This window comes from Cygnus olor, chromosome 3 (genome assembly GCF_009769625.2).
Source record: "Cygnus olor isolate bCygOlo1 chromosome 3, bCygOlo1.pri.v2, whole genome shotgun sequence".
In the NCBI taxonomy this organism is placed as follows: Eukaryota; Metazoa; Chordata; class Aves; order Anseriformes; family Anatidae; genus Cygnus; species Cygnus olor.
The window spans coordinates 56,249,679-56,274,818 of NC_049171.1; the positions used below are offsets into that span (position 1 = coordinate 56,249,679).

The window sequence follows — 25,140 nt, forward strand, 5'->3', positions numbered from 1 at the left end:
GTTATAGACTCCTGAAATCTGGCTACAGTCACTTCTCCTCACATTTGCAAGTTAAATAAAAACACTAAATAAATACACTTAAATAAATAAATACACTAAATAAATAAATACACTAAATAAAAACACTTTGCAATCTGTAGCTTTTCAAAATGCATTGCGTTTCTTTGCTATTTTTATGTTACCAATTGAAATAGCAGACAATGGTTTAAATGTGGCAATTAAATATTCTGCTTTCAGAAAAGAACATCTGCAGTTTGCCAGATATCAACAGATGGCAGAGTATTTTTATTTTTTGCTCCCGTGTATACTTAAACACACTCCCAGATAAATAATACAGCCCAGATGCATTTTGGTCACAATTTAAAAGCTATCTTCCCACAATAAACAAGGGAAGACATCAGTTTTACATTTGTATACAATCATAGAAATGTTGGTTGGAAAGGACCTTTGGATATTGCATAGTCCAGCCTCCCCACTGAAAGTAGGTCTGATTACAGTGTTGCCTTGACAGCTCTCAAAACCATCCAACCCCGGCTCTCCCCTCCAAAACAAAACAAAAGAAAACAGAACAACAACATGTTATTTGTCTGGGTGAACTGTCTTCCAAGTAAATAATATCCTCCTTGAACCTCCCAAGCCATTTCTGGCCATTGCTTGTTGTTCTGTTGCCTACTATTACCAAGAGGAGTTTAGCTCTGTCCTATTTGTAAACCCCTTCAAGTAGCTGTAGGCTGCTACTATGTGACCCCTTGGATTCTTCAACAGACAAGACAGGCCCAGCTCCCTCAGCCCCCAGGGGAAGTGATTTAGATTGTGATTATCTTGGTAGACCTTCTCTGTAAACACTCCACTTGAACTGAAGCAGCACACTGTCCTGGCATGGCCTCACCACCAGCAAGTAAAGGGGGACAGATCAACTATCCCCCTCTGTCAACTGGCCATGCCCCTAATGTAGGCCTACTTGTGGTTTTGCCTTCTTTGGGATGAGCACGCTGTTACTCATATTGGACTTGGGTTTCACATAACCCTAGGTTCTTCTCAGTAGAGCTGATCCCCAGCTCCATTTCTTCACATCTGGTACCAACAGAAGGGCTTATTCTGCCTTAGGTGCAGGGTTGCACATTTCTCCTTGAACATGTTAAGCCTTCTGGCAGCCCAGCCCTTAAATTTCTCAAAGTCTCTCAGAAATGAAGCTCTACTTTTTAGTGTGTCAGTCATTCCCCCTCCCTTAGCATTATCTGAAAGTAGGCTGTGGGTATGTCCTGTCTCACTGTCCAGGTTTTTGATGAAGATAACGAACCATGTGAGCCCTAGTAACAACCCCTAGAGTATTCAGCTTGCTGCAGGCCTTCAGGCAGGTTATCAAGCCATCAATTGCTACCCACTGAGCCCAGCAGTACAGGAGGTTTTCAATTCATCTAACAGCCAGCTTGCTCATGCCATATTTCCTCAGTTTGTGAGTGAAAATGCTGCGGGAAATGACTTCAAAAGCTGGACTGAAGTCAAGATCTGTTATATCCACTTGCTTTCTCCTTCTCCATGTAGCCAGCTACTTCATCATAGGATGCAGTCAGGTTGGTCAAATATGATTTGTCCTTCATAAATCCATACCAGCTATTTTTGATTGCCTTCTTGTCCTTCACAGGCCTCTTTCCACCAGAGCTTCATCAACTTTCTTTATCTTGCAGTCTTTCTGGCTGCAAATGGATTCTTTCTGGTTTCTGAGCAGTAGTTGCATACCTTCTGAACTTAGACAAACACAAAAATAACACAGAGTAATTTAATTTGTATTTTAAATAAGATGTTGTGTCTAGTTCAACAGTGCTATTTTTAAGTCTAACTAATAGCAGATATTTTGTCTTTTAACCCTTTCTGAAGGTTTCTATTCAATGTTTAGTATATACAGCTCTTTAAATCTTATAACCCACTTGCTTTTGCAATTTCTTTAACACTTGTTTAACATGGATAGGTCTTGTACAATACACATGAGGAGGCATGTTTTTCAGTTTTGTGTGACAATTTCTTTGCCACCAGTGTCCTTAAGATGCATTTCTGGAACCAATTCTCCTGTGACATTAATGAGGCTATGTTGCAGTCCCCAGCTGTGGCTGTCCTATAGGTTTAGAGAATACTGTCAAACTCAGCATGCCCACATACACAGTTTGATTTTCTATTGCACTTAAGAACTCTGCTCCATTTGAAGCCTTTGGAGCTGTGAATGCTCTGGAGACCTGAAGTTTCCAGCAACATTCAGAAGAATAGAAAGCCGCTATGTAAAGGTTGCTGAACACGGCAATGACATCATTTCACATACTGATGGGGAACAATTTCCCAGGCATCAGCTAAAAATAATGTTATGAATTACGTTTTTTCAGCATGTAATAAATTTATTTAAATACGTACATTTGAACATACTGTTTATGTGGATAAAATATACATGAGATACACTTGTACTTAATAAACCCTTGTAATTCTTTAAAATTTTTAGGCAAACAGAACTGCTTATTTACAGTATTTTTCTACCCTGTCAGTACTTTCTCCCAGGTTTCTACCCTGGGATAATACTAGAGCTATAATTCATGAGTATTTTCAAGTACTAATCATATGCATTGTGAATAGTATTAAATACATACAACTTCTGTAGGGCTGGGGGACCATAATATAGTACAGATTTTAGCTCTTTTAAAATCTAATGTAATTTTATTCTTGACTAAGTAGCCTGAAAACAGCAACAAATTTGGGATGCCCAGGTCCTTACAATTTTAATCAGGTTTTTTATTTAATTAAGAAAATAGCAATGATTTGCCAAGTCTCCATACAGGATATTGTGATAAGGTTTAAGGATATTGATGTTAAAGTTTAAGTCTTAATCTTCCATCAGTCTCATATGGCTTTCTTTTCCCGTCTTTCACTATAACAGATGGCAATTCGAAAGGAGAAATGCGAAATTATTCGTCTTGCTACTGATGAGTAATTATCATTTAGTAGCGGGAGATGGCGCACTTTGCCCACAAATCCTTACTTCGACCACAAGCTGCTATCAAATGCCAGGATAAAATTATGTTTTAATTTCTTTAAGAAAATAACACTGGGGAAAAGGGATGTTTTACACACTCGGCACAGTAATATGAAAATCGTCTCTGCAAATGCCAGATGACTGGAGAAAGAAATTTTAACTACTTTGAAGGTGGATCTTAATCAGCTTGTGCTTCACTTAACGTAATGCCGATACTAGCACTTGGGATTTTGAAACCTCTAGTGTGTTCTGCCAACTTGGATTCTGCAAGACCCATGTTGGTGAAATATCTTGGGAAAAAGTAATTAATTGATTAGATTCATTTGGCATCTTCTGACAGATTAAATAAACAAATAAACAAACAAATAAATAAATAAATAAAGTTGTGTAGTTCACTAGATATAGTAAGATGATTGCGTATCACAGACCACTAAGCAGGAACAATAAACCCTGGTGTCCTCTTTAGGAGAAAAATGATAGATAAGCACTTGCCAGGTACTGTAAAAGGTTTTATTTCTCCAAGCCTTATTATATCTTCCTTTACATGAGGTAATCTTAGCAACAAGGTAGAAGTAGCTAGTAAAATCCTAGCAAGAATCCTGAGTAATGCTACAGACAAGACCAAACAGATGAACTTACCTGTGTGTGTGCCATGGGGCTCTTTCCTCTCTGCCACATGCTTTAGCTGTGACTTCCTCTACAGTTCAAGCAGGCAAGGTTCATAGGAAGGAGGTCAACATTGATGGTGTTGACTATTGGCTTGTTATTGTGTGTAAATATTGACTAAGTCCAGCCCAGAGGTAAGCAAAAGGGGTAAGAATTCATCTGTGCTAGTCATTAACACTCAAGACTGCACTTGACCAGAGAGCCTAGTGTTTCAGGAAGTTCTGGCCTTTGGACTTGTGAAGAAATTCAGATGTCCATGTGTTGCCTGTAGGAGTAAAGGCCGTGTTCAGGCTTTGTAAAGTTTTAGCTCCACATGTGTGAAGGGGAAGTGGCTAATGCAGTTAAATGCATGTGGCCTAACAAATTGGTTAGGATCCCCTCATGCAGCCTTCCTTACTGAAAACTGCTGTGGAGGTCAGTAGACACAACCTGTGCTGATGGTCCATCTGTTGGTGCTCGTAGAGCTCAGGAGCTCTCCCAGTGTTAGAGCGTCAGCAAACCTGCCAAGTCTGACAGGCTGTGCTTGCGGGTCACCCAGCTGCACCCTTACATGAGGCAATGTCCACCGTCATTTATGCAGCAGGCTGTTTTCCCTCCTGTGGTCCAGCACCTCCGCTGTGGCTGCAATCTGTCATCTACCTGCAGATGCACAGAGCTGAGGGACATTGCAAACGGGATTTAGCTATTGGCAGTGTAGGCGACCTGTAGGACCGCTACCAAAAAGAAAAATGTTCCCCGCGTTGCTGTTGCATAACATCTTTGTCTTTTTTTCTGATTTTCTGTTAGAACCCTTAGGAATGGCCTATCTAAACCAGCAAAATGAAGAAAAGACAGTCTTCCTTTATTTGCGTAGAAGTAACAGATAAGAGGAGCATGGAACAGAACTTTGAGAATCGCACATTTAACGGAAAAAAAGTCAGTTTAAAAGCAAACCAATCTTACATGAGCAGAACATTTCTAATGTAAAAAGGCATCTGAATTAGAGGATTAGGTCACACTGGCTGATTAACATCATTTGATCTTCAGCTATTGAAAAGCCACTGGGCTTCTCAGAGAATGGAAGCATTCAAACTTTAAATGAAACCACAAGCCTGGCTTAGAAAAAACCTGCTAAACTGAAAACAACTTGCCTTGCTTCAGTAATTGTCATTTTTTCTCCGCTGCTAGGGGATGCATCCAAATCAGGATTTAGAAATCCCTCACATTTCAATGTAACAAAGAAGTAATGCAAAACTGAATGAGTGCATCTCAGACGCTACCTGGGAGAGGCTTATAGCATGTGAAGCTTGCCTTGTTTTCCCATATCATATTTATTTCTTGTTTTGAGGTGGAAGAAAGATACTCAAGGATATGTTTTTTGTTTATTTTCTTTGTAATACATTCATTATAATCTGCTTTTTTAATTGTTTTTGGGGGGAGGACAAAAAAAAATGAAGCTCACCCTGGACCACAAGACCCATTAAGGATCTGAGAGGGACACACTGTTGACATTTGATAAGAAAGCAAGAGAGGAAGGGAGTTTTAGTTATTTGTTATTTTCTAAAATTATATTTGTTTTAACATGAATGACTGATGAACATTTTCAATGAAGAAAACTTTTGTGAATGTTTTAACTTTTGCTTGGGAACCTCCAAGCAAAATCATAACAGACCAGCCTTGACCTTCTGGAATTCTCTAAGGTAAAGCAAGAAGAAAGGAGCCTTTATATGGTATAATTAAGCCCTTTGTCATTGAAAACACCAAGAACAACATGAAAATCCATGTTAAAAAAAATACTCTGGCTACCTCTCATTTCTTTTCTGTTAAAAAGCTTATACTGTTTTCACTTATTATACTTAAATGTGTTTTGAAGGGATTTTTACAGTCCCTTGCTACTGTCAACACTTAGTAAGCAGACAGAAATTAAAGAATTTATTTCCTATCTCTAATGACCTAATGATCAGATTGCTCAAAGGTTTTTTCTGTGATCTTTAGAAAGTATTAACTAGTATGGATGAGCATTGTCTCTCTCTCTCTCTCTCTCTCTCTTTTTTTTTTTTTTTGTTAATTTGAAAAAATGGTTATTTAAGAATCATGATATTATTTTTGGTCATGGTGTTATCTCAGTTGCTATATCTGGAGCAAAGCAGTATTTAAAAATATGGAAAAGCAGTGAATATTCTAGTTTGTCCCCCCTCCCAGAGTCATGCTGTTAGGTACTGTGCATTCATATAACAAGTTTAGTTTAAGCTCAAAGTTTACTGCATTTTCAGCAGTTTCCCAAATGCCAGCCAAGTCAGACCCTGCTTAGCTTCCAAAATCAGATGTGATCAGGCATGTAACAATGTAAAGAAAAATAAACCCTCAAAGGCACTCTGAATTATAATGTTGTTTTTTTTTCTTTTTTTTTTTTTTTTCTGACATACAAGAAAGTACAAAATGGAAGTTTTATCACAGCTCCGCTTCCTGTTGAGTTCCCCCACCCACCCTTATTACTGTGAGCAACATTTTTCAAAATAAAGGCGCACTGATTTGTTTGTTATTTTAGGCTCTGAGAAGGAGGTCAGACTGGAACACTGTCCAAATATATGCCTCCAGTCCCACTAAGGACCTATAACCATGCTTATCTTCATCCGCTGTAAACCAGCTCATTGTCTTCCAGGGAGAGCTCATGATACCATATAGCTTTGCAAGCGGCGTTATAGCTGTATGTGCACGTGCATGTTTGCAGGACCTGAAACTGCTTCATTCCTCTTACTTCTCACAAACAGAGAGCTGCACGCAACTAGCCGCAGCCTCATGCTCCCCTACCGCTGGGCTATTATTTTGCAGACTACGGAGTGAGGCAGCTCCAAATCCTCCCTTCTCTTCTGCGACCCCACATGACAGCCACAGCTGGCCAGCCTGATCTGTGCTCCACCAGTCCTGTGGGTCTATAGCCCCAACGTCACCATGCCCTACTGAGGGGCTGCAGCCTCTATGGAGACTGCTAAAGGCACAATCTGCAGCGACAGCTCGGGGCTATGGTCCCTCCTCTCTCATGTGACTAAAGCATCGTGTGCACTAAAAAAAAAAAAAAGAAAAAAAGAAAATTAAATAAAAAAAAATCCACTTGCTATTTTTGTCCGAATATTTGAGCTCCTCAGATATCCCAGGAATAAATGCACCAGCTCTTGGCATTCTCTTGCTAATCCAAGGAAACCTTTTGCACGGGCCTCTGCTTTCTAACCTGAGATTGACTTTAATTATCCATTATTTTGTCTTCCTCTCTGTGAGCCTCCAACTGAATGCATTGTGCCACCCAGCATATTAGTCAATCATCACAGCTTACGGAGAGCTATACTTTACATCTTGGCTTCAGTGTCATTCATGTGCACTGAGTGGAGACAGCAAGCAGTTTTAAGACGCTGGGTAGATTTAAGCATGCTAGGGCCTGTCTGCCCCGATAGTAAATAGCTTTGCTGACATTTAAGCTGCACATGGCTTGATGTTAGGTCAAACAAAAATGTCACATTATAATCACTTTTTAAATAGCTGTTTCCGGCTCAGTTAGTACTGTATAGTTCCAGAAGAGAAAGCACTTACAAGCTGACAGACAGAAAGAGGAACCGTCTGTATAGGATGTTTGCCTAATCCCATCCCTGCCCTTGCCTGTCAGACTCAGAGGCTTTGTTTGTTTAAAAAAAAAAATCTGTGTATACAGTTTAATGCCACCGCACTTTTCAGCCGGGCAGACTCTGAAGACAACTCGTGAATGAGCTCTGGGGAGAGCCCTTTGATGTAGCTGTGTGGGGTTTGGGTGGCCCGGGTGGTGCAGTGGCCTCAGCAGCATGGGGCACCCGTGCTGTGTCTTGATGCGGGGACCCTGTGCTGCTGAGATGCCGCTGCTTGGAGGATACTTGTAAGCAAAATCCTAATGAGCTCTGACAGCAGAAAATGCAAGGGTTTTCACATTCCATAACACCACTCCTTAAATTAGGCTCTGCCTCTGAAACTCCCTGTGGAGGACGTGGACCACAGGGGAAGCCATGCAAGACTAACTTCCTCTCCCAGCCACCTCAGTTCGGTGGCTAAAGTTAGATGGTGTGACTGTCTGCATACCGTTTCAGTGAGACTCTGGCATCCTGCACTGCCTGAAACGGCCCCTGCTATCCCCACAGCGCATAGCTGTGACTTGCCAAAGAGCACAGTGGTACTCCCTGAGGGCCTGCCCCGGCCCACCCAGACCGGGCAATGTGTCCAAGCAGCCTGTGAGGAGGCAGAGATGTGGGCATGGCTTCCCTCTCCACAGCCCCAAAATGGCTGGAAGTGAGGCCTGTACCCTGCCACCTGGAAGTGTGCCGGAGGCTGCTCCTTCTTGTCTCTCTCTCCCACTTCCCCAAAATCTGTTGTGTGAAATGCTACCCACCTGTGTCTTTTGTCCACTGTGTTACAAGCCCTGCTGGGGTTTACAGGTGGTTCATCTTGTGGCAATGGATGGCACCTTTCAGAAGGTGACAGCGTTTTCCAAAGTGGAACAGATCTAGAAGGCAAAGCGTGCTCCAGACGTACCTGCCTGCCACACGGAGAGTCCTGCCCAAGCACCTCATGCCCTTGATGCAGATTCATCAGGGCTGCTGACCCCGGCCTGTAAGCCTTTCTTGTAAGGCATTTCCTTCCCCAATTAGATCACAACTGTTGCACCAATCTGAGCTTGTCAGCATGGAAATTTCCTGCTGTGGTGATTTTCCTCAGTGTTCTGAAGCAATGCGTACTCGATACAAAGTCAAAAATCAAGTTTATTCCTATAGAAATATATTTCCAAGTTGCATTTAGACATTCAGCAGTAAATCTTCACAAATTCCTCGTTTCACATCAGAGCTACAGAGTGTGGTGGCTACTGTCTAATCACATAATAATGAATGTGAGAGATAAGCAAAATTCTTCCACTTTCAGACTGTGGAAGATAAGCTTTTGCCAAATGTGGTCACAAACTATGGGGCATTATCAAGGGCGAGCTGGGAAGAATATTATAGCCACTGAGAGGTTAGGATATGACGATCTTTTGTTTACAGCTCTCCAAGATTTCTTTACTGAGAAGTAACTTCGGTTATGTCTCAAATTTTTTATGAAGAATTCCTTCTCTTTTTGGCACAGTTAAACATCTGTGAATGAGTGCACCCTCTCAGCTATGGACACAAAGGCAAGTAGTTGCAGCTGCATGTGAGCTCGGGGCAGATACTTTGGGGCTGGTGGAGAATTCAGCCCGACAAGGAGATGGGGAAGGAAGACATGGGGGCTAGGTGGGGGGATTATGAAACAGAGTATATATGGTGCACAGTATATTTATTAAAAATAATTGCGCATTCGAAGTCCAGCCACTTCTCCCTGGTTTAAGCCACCTGCCAGAACAAAGAATGAAATGGGACCAGAGGAGCTAACCATGGGTGAGGGCTCCTGAGACAGCATGAAAAATAGCATGCATTGAAAAAGAGATGTTGTGATTTGTGATCTTACGTGATACAGATTAGCTGACCAAGAGAACTCAGACTGGGAAAAAAGGAAAGGCCTCATGGATGGTTTAGATACAAACTTTCTAAGTATGAGTTTACTTTTTTTTTGTGTGTGCAATTCTTTCTTCTAAAAAACGCAGTGCTGATAGGAGTGGGGGAAAGAGAGCTTCTTGCATTACTTTTTTAATGACCTTTGAGGTGAGATCACCGTGAGCATGAACTTCAGCTGTTCAGCTGATCACACCTAAGTGGACTGTAGTTCGTTTGCATGCTTCATATGCTCTGTTGGTTGCAAATGCTTAGCAAAACTCTCTGGGTTTCATATATGTCAAGACGACATATTTGATAGCTCAAGACACAAATTATCTCACCCTGTGATCTATTGTTACTACCTGGAAATGGAAGTTTTGTTACATTACATGTAAAATCAGATCTCGTCCAGGTTTTCACTAGACAATCAAAATCTGTGCTATGACACCATAGGTATGAGAATATACATATGTGAATGTGTGTGTGAGGAAAAAACACTTTTTTTTTTTTTTTTGCATTTATCATGATTGATACTGCAGTGTTTACACCTGACTAAAACGTGCCAATCATTGAATAATCAACTGCTGTGTCTACATTTCTGCAGATTCGCTTAAAAATGGTTGTTTGATTCCAGCGTCAAAGCCTGGAGAAACCAATAGAAAGATGCACAGTGATTTTTTTGGGTATCACATCAAAACTCCTAGTGGTAGAAGAATTTAGCTCCATATTTCTTTGTATTGTAGACACAAAAAGTGTAGTTATGATAACTGGTAATAATTATTCAAATTCAATTTATTCAAATACATTTAATATTCAAATACATTTAATAGAAAAATATGAGTTCAACAGGTGACCAGAAGTATAATGTATATTTTGGAAGTACAAAGCTTTCAGAGTCAAATCTTCATACACTTTGTAAATTTAATGCTACAGTGACATGGCCATCACTGATTAGATTAAAAAATAATAATAATAAAAAAATTATGGGATTTAAAGTTATCTAGATAGGAAAGGAGATCTTTTTCCTGTGTACATTTTGTATTAAGGTAACAGGACACAAAAAAAAAAAAAATCAACATGGGTGTCTTCAAAGGCATAATATCACCCCTTTGTCTCATCTTTAAAAACAGAGGAACTTCCCATACGGTGCTGTTTAAATTAGAAAAAGTCACGCTAGAATGAGAAAGAAAAAGATGTTAACATTTCCACATTTTGCTTTGCTGACTGCACATTCTTTAGGTATATGTAAAAAATTATGCAAGGATTTTATGAAGTGCTTCTTTACACCCACAATTTTACTGTTTCTTTGCAAGTGGATCATAAATCCTCCAAAATTTTTAAAGCTAAGACATGCAGCCATGCAGCATTGAAATTTCCGGGGATTTTTCAGTATTATGAATTGTCTTCTGTAGTAGATCTGAGGTACCATTCATTTCATATCCCATATTTTTCATATGGGGAATCAAATACTGTAGTACCATAATGAATTTCTGCTGTGCAGAAACACACTGATTTTAACTTACCTGCCTTTTAAACTAAGTTTTTATTTTAGGTGAAGAAAATGTTCAGACATTTACAGGATCTTTTTTTTTATCTTTTTTTTTTTTTTTCCAAAAAAAAGACTCTTCATTTGGACACCAGTATACTGTTTCCAATTTCTTGGTCTTTAATATTTTTTCTATTTTAATGCAAACTTATAATCAATATACAAGGTTCTGTGGACATTTATAAAAATAAGACGAGCTTTTTTTGTGAAGTGTCTATATCTCATTGGGTGAGTGAATTGGCAGGTGTCATATATGCCTTCCTGTGTGCACTTGTTGAGAATATGTATTTTGTTTTTTTATTTTTCTCCTAAGTGTGAAATTACTGAATGTTTTCATAAGCACAGGAGCAAGATTCCTGTCAGAGAGCTCTCTGAATGTGAAAATGGCATAGCAAGAATACAAAGACTCAAGAAAGCATTTCAAGACTGCTGATAGTTACAATATTCCAGTGCAAGGCACTCTGATAAACCGCCATGCAGAAGTGTTCCCTTACAACATACTGACACGTCAGTGTGGTGACATTAGGAAGATGACAGCAATGCTTGGGTGATGATCCAACATGAAAAATATTCATTGCTTTTTGGCCATTTGGAGGGGGATTCCACATAATGCTACAAAAGAGTCACATTATCAAATTGTTGGGGTGAGATTTGCAATAGTCTTGGATAACGTGGTTGGCTGACCTTTGTAAACTTGTTACTATGCAATTTGCAATTCAATAAGCCCACCCTAATAAAATGTCTATCTGTTGGCTTCTTTGCGGAGCTTTTTTAATTTTTATTTTTATTAGGTTTGATTTTTACAAATCTTGTCAGTAAGACTCCTGCTGTCTCAAAGTTCTGGATTTTTTATTTTATTTTATTTTATTTTATTTTTTTTTACTATGTGAACATTTCAATCAAACCAAATATGACAACTTAAAGAGGTGCAGATGGCTGTCAAGGAGGAGAGGACTGACTGTCTGAATTAACTGGTAGAAAGGGGAGTCTTGGCTGACTGAAATTCGGCTCTGCTAATTTAGTAATGGCTTTTTACTCAGCCTCAGTTCATGGCTTAAAGTTTTATGCCTTCCCTGCTGTGGATTGTTACTCTACTAGTGGTAAGCTTTTCTTTTTTTTCTTTTTTTTTTTTTTTTTAATTTATCCTAAGGAACAACTGTAAATTCCCGCCCAAATTCCCGATTTCATAAGTATTTTTCATTTTATTTTTGACACTTGGGTGTCCATTATTCATTGCTGTTATTTGACTTCATCTCTCTTGTACAACTATAAAAAGGAAAGAAAGAAAAAGCATGCATTGAAAGGTGAAAGTTAAATCCTTACTTTCTCACAAGCCTTGTTTTTCAGGATCTGAGATTTATTTGCTTTTTCATGCAGACTGACCATCATTCCTGTTGATTCATAACTTAGCTCCTAGTAGCTATGTTGTAAGGTTGGTCATTTAGGTAGGTGCTATTTTGAAAGGAAAAAGTCTTCTGCTCAAGAAAAGCTGCAAAGTCGGGTTTGTCGGCAAAGGAAAAAATGTTGGTCTCATCTTTCCCCGTGTGTACATCATGAGTGTTTTAGCGTCCAAATTAGAAGCCCAAAGAACTATCAAGCAATAATATGTTAGTTATGATCTTTTTCTCTTCCTTTTCCTTTCTTTTTCTTCTTTTGTCAGCATTGGGTTGCAATTAAGGGCAGGTGTTTGATTTTTATTTTTCAGTTTTTCAATATGAACTCTTTTTATAAATGGATTAATTGAACATTCCTTCTCTTGTGGCCAATGGCCAAGATACTCAGTTTATAATTGAATTACGTATTTAGATATAGAGTTACAGCTCCATTTCATGCAACTTTTTGCTTTGAATTTGTGATTTGCTGCATATGAAAGGGGAATACCTTCTACAGCAAGCTACTTCCATATGATCCCATATTTCACTGCTATGATGTGCTTACATAGAGGAGTTAACCTCGCTGCTTTAAGCTCATTCCCTTCTGAGGAGCCCTTACAAGTTTCCCGACAGTACTCCAAGACCTCACCTAGGGAAACATTTTCTTTACCTCTGGACACAGCTATAAGAAACAGGCTGTACTGTACTACATGCGGTTTGTGCTCTATTCTGCTTATTTTTCTGTTTTCTACATGGAAACATTTTAGCAAACCTTCCTGTTGGCTTCTTGGCTGTAATACTCCTGAAAACAGTTGACATTTGGTGGCTTGCAGAAAGTGGAGATGAGAGGTTTCAGTTAACAAAAGTTAACTCTAGTGCCTCCAAAAACCTTGACTGCAGGTGTTAAGTCAGCCACAAAGCAGAGCACAGCACACAAGATGCCACAATCCTTGTCTGTGATGAACACAGCTCAGATAGAGCCTGGACAATACTCACAGTTTGTCTTAATCTCCTGACCAAAAACATTTTGGAAAAGACGCTAGGAGTAATTTTTAGTCTTTGTGAACTGAATGGTTCACAACAACAAAAGATAAATGTGTCACTTTTTGAAACCAGTCACTGGAAATCATTTTCAATCAGTCAGCCTTGTCAAAAATAGCCTATGAAAATAATGCTAAGAAGCACTTTTATTTTGGGAATGGTCTTCACTGCCCCGGCCATCAGATATTTTCAAAAAAATGTCATAAAGAAAGATCCAAAGCCAAAATCTTCAGGATGCTTCCAGTCCCACTGGAGTTCTGGAAGTTTAATTCAGCGTTATTCTATTATTATACACAGCATAATACTCACAAATGAAATAATACATTTAAATGCTTTATCCAAAGCATTGCCATGTATTTTTCTTTGCTGTCCAGATGCCTCTGTTTAAATATCTCCCTCGTTCTCTCCTTGAAATCTTTTTATGTTTTGGAGAGGACAGATACTGGCAGCATGTGCTATCTATTACCACTCTAGCTGGGTGTGAGAACTGGAAAAAATATTTATCTTCAAATCAACAGAGTACTTTGGACTCAGGAATTTATTTTTATTTTTCAATTAAAATAGGAACATTAGGTCATGATCTAGAATTCCAAAATTAAATACATCTTCCTGAAAATACATTTTTTTCCTCAATTCTATCTCTGTTTTTTCATCCAAATATATTTGCCAAATTTGACATACATACCTGCATAGTTTCAGTATGTGTCTGCTTGTACTGACAGGAACACTGTTTAGTTAAAAAAAAAAAAAAAAAAAAAAAAAAGACTCAAAGGTATCACTTGCATATTAGATATATATCTGTTACTTAAACAACAACTTTTAAAATGACAGTCAATTTTTCTACCGAGTCCTACAACACAAAACCACGTTATCTTTTTCAAGAAACATACATATACGTATATTATATATATGGTTTGCTGTTTGCTTTCAAATCATTCATTGCTGCTGCTTGGTCACAAATTGTAATTACAGAGACAGTCTCCCAGACCCTGCTAGTAATTAATTGCTGTAACTTGTGTGTGCCTTTGTGAAGCCTGCAGCGTGTCTGCAGATAAACAACTAATTAACACTTTTATGCAAGTGAAATGGATTTCCAATTATTACTGTCTTCCCTCTCCCCCCTGTTTTTCACAGGCATTTTGCTTAGGAATTACGGATGCCTCATTGCTTACCAAACTAGATAGCCTCGTGTTTCTTCCTCCACCATTCAGAAAAGGCTTAATCAAAGCCAGAGCTGCTGCACCTGCCCCCGTGCTGTTGTGAGAGAAGCCTTTTGAGTGATAGAAAGAGCTTTTTATATAAAACAAGGGAATCATAAAGAGGGCTGGGGCAAGAATAGCAGTAGCAGTTTATAGTCAGATGTAACAGTGCCAGGGAATCTGCGGTGATGTTGGGAGTCTGTAGAAGTATCTCGGGTCACTAGATTAGCTCAGGCGACTAAAGCGAAAAAATGTGACCACGAGCATCCAGTGCGTATGGGTACAACCCAGGAAATACAGAGGAATCTGTAACACGGTGTATTACAAGCAGCAAATAGGTGCAAACTAATCCTGTGACCTGCTTATCTGCAGAAAGCTGGGACTCGATCCAGCAGCTTTGATCCTCTGAGAAATGAGGGAATGCAGCATGGTGTACAGCTAATTTGGTCGAGTTCACCCGGAGTACAGCTGGAGCTCCAGCGTGGCCGGGCTGCTGACCCCAGCTGCTGGGCAGCCCCAGCTCAATTCCTCTGTCAGGAGCTCAGGCACCGTCCCGCAGGGCGGGTTTTGCTTTCAGAGCTGTGTGAAGGAGAAAAAAATGAAAGCCCTGCACTCCTTTTGCTCCAAAGAGGGACCCACCTCTTTAGCACAGTAGTTCTCTGTTTCCACCAACGTGTTTGGAAACCTTTACAGCATTGCACTGGAGCCAGGGCAACTTCGATGCTTTATTTCTCCAACGCACGGCGAGTATGGAACATATTACCTTACCGGGGAAAATCCTGACTTGTAATGTTGCTTTGGCACTTCCCGAGTGGTCTTCATGCGCTGTATCCCAAAGCGCCTCCCAGAGTAATAAATTACGTTACCCGCAACCATTATGACCTCAGTAAGATCCACCTACAGTCCAGAATAGCTGCATGTTACTGTCAGCTAATTAGTGGTGGGATTCGTTAACTGAGGAAGTGAGAGCCAGGAAGCTATCCCTTACTCTTTGTGGTGCTGCGGGATGGCACGAAAGCCATCAAAACAGTCGCTGACAGGAGCTCAGACACCGCCAGGAGCTCGTTCCTCTGGCCCAGAGGAGGGGCACAGGCACACACAGTCACCCCTAACGCACACCACATGTGTGGGGTTGTCATCTCGCCCTCCTGCAGCCGCGGCCGGAGCAGCCAGCACCTTAAACTGACCTTAAACCCTAACCCTGCGTAATCTCTGAAGGTGGCCACCCTATCTGACTATCCAGTCCCGCCGCCTGGCACCCTCCAGGCTCAGGATAAGGCTCACACAGGGCATGTTCCCGGCACAGTCAGGGGCTGTTATGTCCAAGCACACTTGGTGGCTTAATATAGCATTAGGCAAACCCAGCTAAGCTGTTTGCTGCCTTTCTGTGAGTCATCCAAGGAGCCCTTCTGGAAAAGGAAATCAAATAGTCCATATTCTGATGTGGAGTGAAAAAAGCATTTGTGTTTGTGCGTGCTGACATTGTTAGTGCCTGGCCTTGATGCTTACAAGCCTAAGTGATGGACGAAGAGAGGCTGATGCAGGGCTGGAGGAGAAGCATGCAGCTTCTTGTGCTCCAGATGAAAAAGCATTGCCAGCAGCACACAGTGGGGGTGATGCTGCTCATGTCCCCCACAGGACACAGCCAGTGCCCCGTGATATCCCTCTGGCTGAGAGTGCCCTTCCCCTGCTGCCAGAACTGGAGCTGAGACACAAGGGGGATTAGGGTCCATGTCAAAGGCAGGCAGAGAGCAGGGCAGGGACAGGTGTGAGCCTGAACAGCTGTCAGTTGCAAGATATCATAGATATGCAAGATATGCTCTGGTGGATTGCTCCCTTCATGATTTTGTCTTTCTGCTCCTTCCCAACTTTTGACACCTCTCTGACAGCCTACAGGGCTCTTTGGTATCACTCCTTCTTGAATTCAGAGTCCATTTACCTCTCTTACCCTCCTTTACTCTGTCAGCAACCTTCCCCACCCTCCCACAGGCAGCAGATACTCAGATCCCTGCTAGCATTTGTTTTTTCCACATATTAAAAATGCCTTCGTGCTTTTTCTTCTCTTCCTCCACTCGGCTCCGCACCGCATATTCTGGAAGTCACCTTCAGACTGCACTTGAGTGTTACCTCTATTGCACAGGACTGGGATCACGTTACAGCTTTCCCCTTCTCGCTGAAGATGTGTGCTCTGATTTGAACTTCTCAAGAGTTCAGGGATGTTTGGAATCCAGGCTTTTGGCTTGGGTGCCCCTTGGTGCCTCGTGTCAGCATCTGGGAGCTGATAGAAGTTGTTTGTGGGCTGGGAAGCTGGGCCTGCAGGATGGACGCGACAACAAATTAAAAAAAAAAAAAAAGAATCCCAGCACTTTTACGAGCGAATTAAATCTGGTCCCACACTAAACTGTGTGACTTTTTAAAGCACTTTCTGGAGCACCAGCAGTGCTCACCTGGCTGCTGGAAATCCCAACAAGCACATGGATTCCGGGGGGCTTAGGCCACGCACCCTGGCCTGATGGCAAAGGCTTTCACGGTCTCGCTGGCCCTGCAAGGGACCAGTCCAGGAGAAGGTGGTGGAAATTGTCACAGAGAGACAAAACCAGGCTCCCTGAGGATGTAGTCACGGCACCAAGCCTGTCAGAGTTTAAGAAGCATTTGGTCTATGCTCTTAGTCATATGGTCTGAATTTTTGGGCAGACCTGTGTGGTGCCAGGAGTTGGACTCGATGACCCTTGTGGGTCCCTTCCAACTCGGGATATTCTATGATTCTAAGGGAGAAGGCGATGGGCAGAGCCAGCATTTTGCTGTCACCAGGGCAGGGTCGGACAGCTTGGCTTCGCCCTCAGCTCAGGACCCAACAGGCATGTGGGAGGAAGAGGAGACACATTTTCACACACCCTTCAGGCTGCAGGCTGCGGGCCCCTTCACGCAACCCCAGGCTGGATGCTGTGAGGTGGCTGGAGCACTGCTGCCCCACGAGGTGCTGGCCCTGTGCCCCCAGCCCAGGCGGTGTCCGTCAGGATGCTGAGCAAGCACCTGCCAGCCTGAACGAGCAGAGCTGCAGTTTTCTCTCCTCCTGCTCACAGGAAAGGAAAGCTTCCTTCCTGCCCCTTTCCTCGACAGAGAAAATAGGCTGCTGAGAGACTGCCCAGAGAAGGCAGAGCACACCGGCACCCACACGGAGCTGTTGCACCACAGGCTATTTTTAACCTATTTTTAACCTATTTTTGTTGTACTCTGGCAGCCACATCCCCTGCTACTTTCTTCCTTCTCTGTGTCTCTGTATGTCTTTGCAGCTCCTTCCTGCTACCGTGAGACGTGTGAACTATATATGGCCTGGGAAATCTGCAGCAGTCAGTATTTTTAACCCGCCCAGGCCCCCAGTTTGCATGCTGCTGTGACGCAGATTACCCAGCTTTGCAAGTTTCTCATGGGAATCCAGGGTGCCCAGCAGCAGCCTGTGATGCTCGGGTGTTTATTTTTTACCCTCATTGACACAGCCCGTCAGCCCCAGGCTGACATCTCGAGACCTGGGAAGCAGCAGCCCTTGTGCTTGCACGGGCAAGGGATGAATCCTGGCTACTGCAGATATGTGAATGGAGGTGGCTTTTCCGTCTGGCCACTTGTCACCGGCTCACCTGGCAGGCTGCAGGCAGACAGAAGTGCTTGGTGCATAGGCTGCCCTCTTGCACATCTGCTCTGCTCAAAACATGCCAGGAATATGAGTGATGAAACCCTGGTCAAGATACATCCAGCGTACAAAAGACTGAATAAAAACGTAGGAGGAAATATTTGGGAGTCAGTCCTTTGAGGAGCTCCACTTGCACAACAGGGCTTTGTTCTTGTCCTTTCTTCCACAACTAAAATTCTCCCTGAGTAAAAAAAATGCTGTTGAGGGCAAGAAGTTTCCATATAATTTTTTTCTTGTTGTCACTTTCCAACTTCTAGTTTATATTCAGCAGAGAGAAAGCAAAAAGGCTGTTTTGAGACTCAATGCTGGAAACATCCTGTCCAAAAGCATTCTTCATGCATTTTCACTGTAAGAGAAGGCAGGAGCCACTTATGTACAGCATGAAACCCCATCCTTCTCATGGTGTTATTTCTTCATTGAAGTTCTTTGATAATGTTTTAGTCATTCGCAACCTTGTAAATTAACAGTCCTTATCAAATTTTCTTCTGTGAAGAAATGATTTCTCTCTTTTTCTTTTAATGTTTTTGATGCATAGAGACTCAAATTAAATAACCGCTACCTGAAGTACCTTGTGCGTGAATTTACTACTATAGAAGAATGAACTTGCCTGCCAGCATATATTTGCACATATCTCTCTGTTCCTGTATAAACATGTGCCTTTATCTGTTATTGTCTTCCATATTGTGTTTCCTCAGCAAGCACCATAATTCTGGTGGAGAGGAAACAATTCCCAGTTTCCTCAAAGCCTTTGGGATGCAGGCGATTCTCATAGAGTTCAGTGGGCTTTGGACCAGGCCCTCCTAAAAGCTAATTTTATTTGAGACATTTGATTCTAGGTTCATGAAAGCAACTGCAATTTGTGAAGATTATCCGTTCAAGCTTTAAGGATTTACACAGTTTAAGGAATGCTAATCAGTGTTTATATGGTAATAATTTGACCCCTGTACTGCTCCATTCAATTTATTTTAATTGCTAATAAGGCAGAATATTTCAGTCTGCCAAAAAGTGAAGGGTCCCAGTTATTAGCAGAAAACCCCTAGTTTTAGTACGGTTACACTAGGCAGTATTATGGTGAAGGCTAATTTCTCAAGGTCTCTATTGGACCTGTGCAGGAAAGCCTCTTGTCCAAGAAACTGTTTTTCATGGGTGATTAACTCCTTGGATTTATAAGCGTTCAGGTAAAACAACACTGAGGACAAGAGTTTAGGAGGATTAAAAGAAAGTGTGAGATGTCACCAGTGAGGGTACCTGACCCCAGCAGGTGAGGAACAGGAGACAGATCAGTCCTTAAGACTGTGCTGATGAAAGCTACCCCTGGGAACGACATAGGTGCACTGTGGTGTTAATAAAACGCACACCCAGGTTAGTAAAGAAAATTCAGGATACCATTCTGTCAAAGGTGGAATACAGGATTAGATAAAGAAAGGATTTTATCTTGCTTGGGAAGTGGTGATTTCCAAGTGATATTTGCTCATGAAAACTGAAGTTTTTCTCACTGTATCGTAAGTTGCCTCTAATTGTCATCTTTTTATCAGAGAAGCCCTTAGTTTAAGCACACATTATTTTGGGATCAAAATGGTTTTATCATTCCAGAGATACTTTCCCAAGTGTTCCCATGACATGGAGTGGTCAGTGGACTTTTAATTCTGTGGATGCCAATTATAAAACAAGGCACAAGAGGAAGTTCATTTCTGGGCAGAGAGAGCACATCGTGGGTGGCCGCAGACGCCACAAAGCCTAAGACTTCAGCCACCTGAGAAATTAAATAATGAACCCTGACTGAGGAAGCTTGTGGGCATTACATCATTTGCACATAAAAACAAAAAATAGATTTATAGGGCACACGGGTGGTTGTGACATCACCAGCAGCCAATCTAGAAGCCTTAGCTACATCCAGCAGTCTAATGCCCTTTAATACCAGTCTTTGTAGACGGGTATCCCGCAGACCTACCTCTCTGCTTCGGGTGTCTGCTTTTCAGTTGTAGCTGCAGATTGGCTGTGACACATCGACTCGGGGCTGAATTGCCTAAGCCGCAGCTGCGTGGAGCGTGCTTCGCATCGGAGGCATAGGATGTGTGCCGAGTGTTTTTCAAAGCAAGCGTAGCCCTGGAGAGATGAACCGCTGCTGCAATTTTAATGGGGATTGGGAACCAACTAAAGGGGTTTCTGGAGATCTGATGTGCTTGAGATATTTTATTACAGTGGTACTAGCTGCTCAGAAGTGGCAATAGGAGTACTCTGGTTCATAAATTAACCTAAAGAGTTTCTAACAGCATGAAAAGCAATTATCTGAAAGAAAGGATTGCCTGTTACGGAAGCCAGAGAGCAGTGCCGGACAGCATCCAGCCCGCAGCCAGCGGTGGCAGACGGCATTGCTGCGGTGCTGCTGCTGGCAGCAGAGGGAAGGGAGCCCTAGGACAGCTGTGGAGTGAAGGAGGAATGGTGGGGGAACCACAAGGTTTCCAGAGAAGGGGCATCGTCAGGCATGGGGTGGCTGCTGGCGATGAGAGGAGGGAGGTGGGAGGCACTGCGGTTCTCGGGGACTGTGGTTGTTTCTCCACGCACACAGAGAGCAGCTGTAGGGTCCACGTGCAACATGTCTGTGCCACTTTAGGCTCTACACAACTGTGCCCTCTCCCCAAAACACACCCTTCATTTGAGGGAGCGTGCTGGACCACGACAAGCTCATATTCCTGAAAAAGCCCCCCCGCACACTGACCCCCGGCCGTCTTGCTGAAAGCGTCTCCGAGCTTTCTTTAATTAAGACTTTGATTTGGGCTCCAGCAAGAGAAAACAGACACGGTCCAGTTCCAGCGCCCAGATCCCCGTGCGCTGCCGATGCAAACCAGATGTCACGGCTGGCTCGCGGCACGCTCGCCGTGCGGCAGCCATGGCCTCCTCCCGCACGCCACCGCAGGGCAGCAGGCAGGGCCCGGCCCGCTCCCTGCTGCCGGGATGCGTCTCCCCATCACAGTTAGCCTCAAAATGCGTCCCCTGTCCTTTGATGTCCTAATGCCTCTCTCCTCACAGTACAAAAAAAAAAAAAAAAAAAAGAAGAAAAAAAAAAAAAAGAAAAGAGGAAATAGAAAAAGAAGCGTGGTGCCAAGGCCTGCGGGTGCCCCGTGGGGCCTGGCGGCAGGCCACCCACGAACTTGCAGGGTGGCTGGAGGCTGGCCCAGGGACAGGCGGGTGACACACATGTCTCAGGGGGCCAACTGAACGGCCAGGACATGCTCAAAACAACGGGATGTGAAATAAATGACTTCCTCCTGCCAGGGCTGCTGCTGGGTCACGCAGGAAGGCAGACAGGATTATCACTGCAGGAAGGAGAAGATGCATTTGCTGGTTACAAATTTTACAGGAATAGATAAAAGAAAAGGCTTTTCCTTCAGTTTTTCTGAACTTCCTCCACCTGCCTTCATCCTTTTTAAATAACCATCATGAGGACCCATGAATCTGGGGTCACAGTCCAGTGACCAGGGCAGGAGGACACTCAGAACAGAGTAAGGTGAGGGTGAGCAGTGCTGTACCCAGCTGAGCTATGCAGGTGCTGCTGAAGCTATCCTGGTGATCCTCCGGAGACTTTCCAGCCTTTCCTCCAGGTTAGAGCTGGGGAACATTTTCATGGTAGATGAGGTAGCTGTGAGTCGGGCTGCTGGCACATACAGGAACATGGCAGAAGAAGATGGAATTTGGGACCAAACCGTGGCGGAGGTGTCTGGGGCAAGAAGAGACTGACTAGCAGCAGGCTGTGGGGGCTTCACCCCTTCCCTGTCTTTCCTTCTCTTACCTACTCCAGCACCATATGATGTGGGCATGCAGACAGCCCATACCCCATTAGATGGAGGTTGGTGTCACTGTCTGTCTCACTGACTGTGACCTTGATGCTCCAATCCTGGTGTTGCTTGCATGCTTTTAAAGGCTACAATTCATTTACTTGGAAAGGTTTCATTGGGCTGACCTGCCTCCATCTTCAGAAAAAGCCCAATCAGTTTCCTCATCACTTTTTAACAATAAATTCATTTTCACCTGGCTCCAGTTGATGTCAGCAGAACCACCGGTGCCCGCAAGAAAACTAAGTAGTTTGTAGGATCCATAGGGAACGCAGGAATATAATGCCAGCAATAAGTAACCGCATGTCTTGCCATTGCTGGGTAATCTATGACAACAGAAGTGATGCAGGCTAATGCCTACATGCTGGAGTTCAGTAAGTGCCAGTTGTTGTGCCTTCAGAAGCTGCAGTAGGAGCCTCTCCATAGGCAGGTGTGCTGAAATCCTAGAATTACTGTCAGGGAAATCCACTGGAACACTCTTGCCATGCCTTAAAATATTTCTTTCCTAGATTATGGTGGATAAATTGAAACATGAGGCTAATAAGTCACATCTTACCCAGTCTGCTTTAGGCTTCCATATGTAATAATGACTTTTGCAGGCAGACAGGTTTAGGTTTTGGTAATGGTAGTAAATTTTCTGAGATTGTATCTGTATATGTATGTGTGACCACTGCTGTGTGTCTGGAAGGTGTGAAGCATGTGTGTGAACATGTGCTTGCTACAGGGGATATTTAATGGAAGCAGTGGCAATAACAACAGGAAAGAGAAATACCTGCTAGGTGAAAATTAAAGAGATCCACCTACATAGCTGCACATACACACTCTTCTAGGGATTGCTATTATGCATGTTGTACCCAGGCTAAAAAATAGTTGGTTGCATCTAACCTCATAACCAACTAACCTTATACAAATAGAGAAAAACACCGGGATTTTTTATTACACTTACCTATAATTCTTTGATATACGTAAGAATGGTTAACGAGTAATTCTTGGACCAGTAAAACTTGGCTTATTTTAGAAGTTTACTTGTCTTACCAATGTAATGCCTTCTACTTCTAATTTAACACTAAAAAGACATACTTAAATATACATTTTAAAACTCCCTTAGGCCAAGTTACTTGGATTTATGAATTAGAAGCAAGGACATAACATGACTTAATTCAGGCTCCAGATATGGTTTAGCAAGCTTCTTGAGAAAGTCAATATATTTGTAAGAACAGCCTATGGCTCACAGAGATCTACAACTTCCATTAATTGGCAATATAACATAAAATGCTAAGATGTAGTGGTTTTGTTTGGTAGTAGTGGTTTTTTGTTGTTGTTGTTGTTTTTGTGTTTGTTTTTTTTTAATAACATATTGTAGATAATGTGTCCCAGATCTGTTGCACCCCATCTTTATTTCTACCCAAAACTCGTGTTTCTGCAAATCTTTTATTTTGTAGTGTGACTCCTTTTGAAAGAAGCATGATAAAAGAGAAAAGTGAAACCCTCATACCCTCTAGTTGTCAGAGGTAAAAAAATTTTAGTTTGTATTTTGCTATATGGAGCATGATTGCCTCACAGAACAGTTTACTACACTGAGCTTTCTTACATTCACACTCTCTTTGTCCCTGTTTTTCACTTTCTGTCATGGGATTGTTTTAGAATTTCCTTTTTTCTAAAAAATCTGTATGTTGCAGTCATGAAACCCTACCTGCACCAAAACAAACAAACAAAAAAACCACAAGCTGATTTTCCTTTACAAGACACATAAAAGTAATTCAGGGACAAATGTGCTGAGCAGTTACAGTATCACTGGAAAAAAATGTAATGTTTTACACAATAAGAGGTAAATTAAAAATTAGTCACAAACAATACTCACAAGAGACACTTGCAGAACTCCCATGCAGGTCTGCTTGGGGATCAGGCAGAGGACTTCACCTCTGTGCTGTCCCACTCTTGAGAGACTCCAGCATAACCTGAGCAGCTCAGAGTTTCTGTTTTCCATGGCATGAGGAGAGGTAGGAACTGGCTTTATGACTCCAAACTGAGGAAAATGTTGAAGTGTGTCCCAAATTAAGCATTTGAATCATGTTACAAGTCAAACGTTCATACAGAACTGTTTTACAGTGTTTGGCTCATAATATTTGGTGTTTGGCCAAATGCATAAATTAAAAATAACTTATCTTGACTCCTAAGGACACTTTTTTTTTTTTTTTCTTTCAAAGTAGGTATAATTTATATTGCCCCAAAGACCTGTCTTTAAGACACGCTGATTCAAAGTGTGGCTTCTTTTTCACAAATAAGATGACACAGGAGGGTTCGCTATGAATCCACTGTACAAACACCATTGTACTTAGGTCACTGCCTGTACAATGACCATAATAGAAAAAAGACTATTCTCCAAGGTTTAGGGAGAACAACTGCTTCTAAGACAATTCCCCTTCAAAGGCTGTTAGAGTGGAGAGTGTCTGCTGGTCTTCTTAAGCCAAGTAGAGTTGCTCAAAAGTCTCCAAGGGCAGTGCCTCACAGCTGCCCAGGAGGGGGGGGTTGTCCTCTCTGTTACCGTGGGCAGTAGCGTTGGGGCTGAGGACCTCTTTGCAACACACAGTATAAGCAGCATTACTGCTACTGCCAGCTGTGAGGCTGAGCAGACCCCATGGCCAGCATGGAGGTAGCTCCTAGGATGCTCCAGCAATGGCTGGGAACCCCGAGCTAACATGCTCATAGCACCAGTGTGTTGTGTTTTTTTTTTGTTTGTTTGTTTGTTTTTTTCTCCCAGTGAAGACAAGGCACAGTACAGAATGTCATCCAGGAGGATCAGCCCAAGAACATCATTCCCCTGAGAACTGAATGGCCTTTTGAGCTAGACAAGTGCCTTTGGCTGGAAGTGCCCTGGCAAGCACATTACCAGCAGTCTGCTCCCACACTGGCAATGGGACCATCGCTAACAGGACAGCCCCCTCCCCCTGCCCCCTGCACGTCCTGCTTTAGGCTTCGTTGTAATAGAAGTAAGCTTTAAACTCTTTTCAGAGTTAAAATAATTTCCAGATCTTGAAAGACGAGAAGATGAGAGACCAGAGTCTAGTAACTAAGGCAAATGCAGCAGCAGGATTTGCTTTTGCCCCTTCTTGCCCTTGAGCCTCCACCTGAGCTACAGGGACCAGCTCTGAGAATGAAAGCCCACTTCTGTTTCCATCACTGCTTTGTATCAGCTGAGCTCTCTCTGAAGGGACAGGGGGAAGGCAAAAAAACTTCAGCTACTATTATGCTTGTTACAAGGATTTTCAGAAACTTG

At 42.4% G+C, this 25,140-nt stretch overlaps 1 long non-coding RNA gene across 1 annotated transcript; it reads right to left on the reverse strand.

Annotated features, from left to right (window-relative positions):
• Positions 1–15,261: 15,261 nt before the first annotated feature.
• On the reverse strand, positions 15,262–23,888 carry LOC121068469. Its single transcript, XR_005818901.1, has 3 exons — positions 23,725–23,888; positions 19,982–20,136; positions 15,262–16,655 (listed from the first exon to the last, which is right to left on the reverse strand). It is a non-coding gene; the product is annotated as an uncharacterized LOC121068469 (long non-coding RNA).
• Between the last annotated feature and the right edge of the window lie 1,252 nt (positions 23,889–25,140).